At 32.4% G+C, this 5,893-nt stretch overlaps 1 non-coding gene across 1 annotated transcript; it reads left to right on the top strand.

The window, feature by feature from the left end:
- Positions 1–869: 869 nt before the first annotated feature.
- Positions 870–988, top strand: LOC111741107. The gene has a single exon (XR_002780878.1). It is a non-coding gene; the product is annotated as a 5S ribosomal RNA (ribosomal RNA).
- The last annotated feature ends 4,905 nt before the right edge of the window (positions 989–5,893 follow it).

Raw genomic sequence — 5,893 nt, 5'->3', positions numbered from 1 at the left:
GATTTTAGATAGAGGGCATCTTAATAAAGCTTCCTTATGGTGAATTATGACCGTATCAAAACTATTATATATAATGTCACTGTGAAATTAAAGATCTACATTTAGATATATTATTATATTGAGACTAAATGGCTATACCAGTTCCTAGAACCTTGAAGCCATGTGCCATATCCTCTTGTCTGTCCACCCAATGATCTCAGAGAGACTAGATAGGTAATAGTATGTGACACTTTAAGAACTGTCCTGGAAGTCGCACCCATTGCTCTTGTTCAGGTTTCAAGTGTCAGAACAAGTCGCATGGAGCCATCTGGTTGCAAGAGGGCTAGGGAGTTTATGCTTCCTGACTACTCATCAGAAAAATACTTGATTCGTAAACATAGAAATAATAAGTAAATAAAAAAGAACACATGGCCTGGATTGAATGCCTTGATTAGGAATCCAATAAATGACTTCTGAAAAGATAAAGAAACAGATTAAAAATAAAGAAGTGAAAAAGTATGTGCCATGCTAACACTAATAAAAATAAAGCTAGAATAGGTATATGTTTGAGACAAGGCACACTTCAGAACAATGAAGATTATCAGGGATAAAAAAGGACAAAAAATAATGATAAAGTGGTTAATTCTTCAAGAAGACATAACAATCCTAAGTATGTATACAGCTAACAACAGAGCATCAAAACATATAAAGGAAAATAGTGATAAAATTGGTAAGAGAAATAGGTAAATCTACTTTATAGTTGGCGACATCAAAGCAATTCTATTAGGAATGAATATACCAAGGAGGCAGACAATTAGTAAGGCTATAGATGTCCTGAATAGCACTATCAATCACCTTACTTTAATTGCCATTTATAAAATACCCCTGGTGTCTACGGCCATGCCACCCTGAACAAGCCTGATCCCATCTGATTTCGGAAGCTAAGCAGGGTTGGGCCTGATTAGTACTTGGATGGGAGACCACCTAGGAAGACTAGGTGCTGTAGGTGTAAAAAATAAATAAATAAATAAATAAATAAATAAATAAATAAATAAATAAATAAATAAGAGATCGTAAGCTGACAAGGTCCTTGCAATCTCTGAGGTCAACCAAGGGTTGCCTTGCCTAAATAGATAGATAGATAGATAGATAGATAGATAGATAGATAGATAGATAGATAAAATAAAATAAAATAATAAAATACCCCTGGCAAAAAGAGCAGAAGACACATTTTTCACAAGCTCACATGGAACAGTCACCAAGATACATCATGTTCAGAATGATGTAATACACACACATACATACAATATTTTTAAAGTAATAGAAATTACATGAACTATGTTCTTAGATTATAATGAAATTAAACTATAAATCTCTAACAGAGAAAGTATCAAATATTTTTGAATTAAACTTCAGACTTCTAAATAACATATAAACCAGACCTCTAAATAGCATATAAACCAAAAAAGATATCTCAAGAAAAATTAAAGAATAAATTTCAGCCAAGTAAAACCGAAAATGCAATTATCTAAATTTGTAGGATATTGCTAAAGCAGTGCTTAGAGGAAAATTTATTATATTAAATGCATAATTGTAAATGAAAAAATATCTAAAATCAATAACATAAGCTTTCATTTTATGAAACTATAAAAGGAAGAAAAATTAAACATAAAACAAACAAGAAAAATAAAATAAAATTAGCAGAAATCAATAAAATTGAAAACAGGAAAAAATAGTTAAATCAATGCAACCAAAACTGATTTTTTGAAAAAACCAGTAATATTGATAAATCTCTTTATTCAGCTTCCTACTATCTCTTCATACTGCCACTCAACAGAGTTTCAAATCTAAAGTTTCAAAAATAAGCATGATTGTCCTAAAACTCTGCCAAAGAGAATTTTGTTAAATAAAAGAGAAAATGATGTTGCAGTGTCATTCTGAGGTTGAAGATGTCCTTTTTCTTGTGGTCTTTGAAAAGAGTCCTACTGTTGAAACAAAGTATTTTGTCACTTTTCCAGGATAAGGACAAAGCAGGGAAGAGTAAAGTAAGTTGTATAACCATTACTGCTATGCAATAGATTACAAAATCCAGACAACTTTCTCCATCCTCTATTTAAGAAATACTTGATAATCTCATATACAGTATATTGACTAGAATCATATATGTACATGAATTAAATTTAAATGTAGTTTCTTTCAAGAACATACATTTAGTCATGAAGTAATAGTAATATAATTTTCTTTCAGAAAGAGGGACATATGAAAACATTTCTATAAAAGTCGATATGTCTCCTATATCTTCAAAATTTAATGAATTAGAAGGATATGGTCCATATAATGATTTTGGATGTATTTGGGTTTGAACAAATATTGTTAGTTTTTATTTGAATGCTTCTCAGATATTTCATTTTTTAACTTGTATTTAACCTTTATAATTCAATCATTCCCTTTAAGATTGCCTTGTAAACCAGTGTGTGTGTGTGTGTGTGTGTGTGTGTGTGTGTGTGTGTGTGTGTGTGTGTGTATTTGGTATTAAGAATACAAAAAAACCCAGAAAATATTACTCAGATTTATGTACATGTTAAGTCATTGCAGACTCACAGTCAGTAGGGAAAATATAATAAAAGAAGGAATTTGGGAAAAAATATTTAGTGTTGGGAAGAAATGAGAACCTTCCCTAATATATTATGGATATATAATTTACAAATAAAGAAAATAGTAATCAGTCCCGTAATCTAAAAACTGAACATAATGCTTTACTATATATATACTTTCCTTAAAATGAAAAATTAGCATGATGAATAAATTCAGGTAGAAAATGAAAAACGACTCAGAATAATTACTGTGTGCTGCGTGTGAGGATGATGTTATTATACATGAAAAATATTCATCTGTAATCAAATGGAGGTAAAGAAAACAACTTTTTTCAGTAGATTTGAGTGGATAGTAGAATTCATTGCCTTTCGAAAGGAAAAATAATAGCATATGTGTATTTTTTTAATTCCAAACCATTTTGTTTTTTTCTCTTAAGTGGAATGGAGAAAAAAAGATGCGCAGAGGAAAATTATATTAATCGATGTCTTCATGATATTCAAATAATGTGTAAATAAAACAATTAATAAAAATGAAGCATATTTTATTAATAGAGCTAATGGAAAGAAAGGGTTGTCATAGAGAAAGAGAAAGTAAATTGTGTATGGGATGAGAATATTGCTGAACAAGGAGAGAATTTATGTATAAAAATAAGGTATCTCACATATAGATAATGGATTTTAGGGAAAATTGTTAAGTGACTAAAAATACATAGAGTAACTAGTGACATTGTTTTGTCATTATTTGGAAACAGAAGTTCTTCCTACTAATATATTTTCTACTATCTCCTTTTATTTATAATTCTAGAACTTCTTAACATTTGCTTAACTGCATTCACTTAGTTCATCTTTATTGTTCTTATTCACTTATTCATCAAATATTATTGCTTGCTTTTTACATATTAGGTACTTTACTAGGCTCTATGGACTACTATATTGAACAGGACAGATCTGGCCTCTGCCCTATAGTATAGTATACTATATTTATGCATTTATAAAGAATGCATATTAAAACTGGGAAAGCAAACAAAGAAAACCTATAAATGAAAACGCTGATAAAAAATTAGAATGGACAGGGTTTTTCAGTTGAGATTAGAGAATGTCTCTCTACCGTATATGAAAATTATAAAAGATGAGAATGAAATGGCCATTAATAATGGTAATATTCATAAATTATTCTAGGCTTACTGGCATGATTGAAGGTTCTAAGACATCTTGTTCACCCTTGTTTACATAGCTTCTAGTATGACCAAGCTTGAGTCAGTGAGGGTTCTTGGAGCTCAGTTCTACTTGGGTAGATTCATTCTCTCTATTTTCTTGGAGTTTACTGGTCAAAATTGTGGTATCTCATAAATCTGTCTTTTCAAATTTCTGTAGAGTCTGTCCTGTCAAAAACACACAGTAGTGGGGATTTTTTTTTTCCTATCAGTTCCTCAAATACTTATCATAGTTTATACATTTACACTGATACTTTTGATGCCAATTCTCACAGGAAAACATTTTAGGTAAAGGAACCTATCATCAGACATCAACTAAACTTTTGTTGCTTAATCATTAGATTTTAGTTTTACTTAGTTAATTCTTTTACAACTATTTTCTTTTTGATGGGATAAGTTTAATTCTTTCAGTCCAAAAATAGAGCCACAGTGTCAATTGGAGAAACATCTGGTCTTCCTGTGTTTTGATTGTTGCCTGCTAATTTCACAAATAATGTAGAGCTATGTAAAATCTTACTCTCAATAAGAGTAATTAGGATACTTGTCTCTGAAGAAAAAAAAATGACAATGATTGCCTATGCTGTGTGGTGTCGCTTTTCCAATAATGATTAAAGTATAAGAGCTTTCAGCATCCGGCAGTAGAATCACAGTTGGGTGAGGAGCACATCAAAGATATTTTGAGAATAAATTGCAAAAAGCTGCAACAGTCTAACTTGATTTGGAGAGTCAATGAGTGACAACCGAGTAGTGGTCTTTCTAAGTCACATCTCAGATGGTCCAATATTATTTTAATATTCTTCACTAGAGTCAAGTTCTCTTGTTGTTTGTTTTGAAACTTCAGGGAAATGTACTGTGTGATCCTTATGGATTTAAGACTTTGTCATTGTGAGTTTTTAAAGAACATCTTCAATTTTAATGAGAACTCCATTGAATTCATTGTATACATATCGGCTGTTTTTCAGCTTTAAGGCTGTCATGTTTTCTATATAATTTCGACTTTAAACTTCAAGGGCAAAGAATTCAATGAGATATGACAAATGTGTAATTTAAAACATCACTAATATGTACAGCATTTCTATTAGAGTTTACCCATTTTCAAGAGCCTGGACTAATACTGCTTTCTGTCTGTTCACAAGACAGAAATCCAATGCATTCAAATATTTATTTATTTATTTGGTTGGTTGGCTGTTTGTTTTTAGTGGTATATTTTTTGCTGCCATAAGTATAAATTTTATAGCTTAGGCAACTCTGTTCCAAAGCGCAATTTCCTATGTTTTATAGTTGTAAGAATGACAAAATTTTCCAAACAATTGTGTGTGTGTGTGTGTGTGTGTGTGTGTGTGTGTGTGTCTGTTTGATGGGGGGAGGAGAGAAGGAGAGAGGTGATAATTCTCACATTGCGCTCTAATTTTTTAAAACTCTCTGCAGTAGATTAAAGTTCATAAGTTTTTCACCTACTAAAAGTGATGGGTTTGGGGACTCTTTGGACAACAGAATTGTTCTAAAACTGCAGAGGGATGGCGCTTTCAGAGACCACAATGTTTACACCAGCATACAATATTTATTTTTCCATCTTGGTCACCTAAAGAGGGTATAGTCACAATCAAAAGTATTTTCAAAAGTTGTTAATTGTAATTTCCTATACCTGGCAATAGAGGCTCCGAAGACCCGAGCCCCGTGCCTTCTTTGGGGTTCTGCATCATCAGGCATACCCATTGCTCTGACTGGCGAACTACTTGTATCTTAAGGTTGGATAACCCAAGCCTACCCAGTAGCATCCCCGCTGGTCTAATGCCAGTATGCTCTGTTCAAAAGGTTCTTCAGGGAGCCACGTTCCTTCCATTATAAGCTATGCCATCTCTGTGACATGATCCTCTCCTACAGGTGACCAGTGATAGAGAGAAAGACAGCATGAGTCTCTGGTAGGCTTCTATTGGTTAAGCCTCGAAGTGGTATATATCACTTCTGCTGACATTTCAATAGCTGAAGTTCATCATGTGACTTCACCAACCTGCAAGAATGTTTGGGAGCAGCACTTCAGCTGTGTGTACAAGAGAGACAGGAACCAAGTATGGTAAATACATAGTAATCTCTGTCTCAGTGTTT

The sequence above is a fragment of the Pteropus vampyrus genome, unplaced genomic scaffold (genome assembly GCF_000151845.1).
Source record: "Pteropus vampyrus isolate Shadow unplaced genomic scaffold, Pvam_2.0 Scaffold73, whole genome shotgun sequence".
Taxonomy (NCBI): Eukaryota; Metazoa; Chordata; class Mammalia; order Chiroptera; family Pteropodidae; genus Pteropus; species Pteropus vampyrus.
Note: the sequence above shows the minus strand (reverse complement) of the source record. Positions and strands in the feature narration are given on the sequence as shown.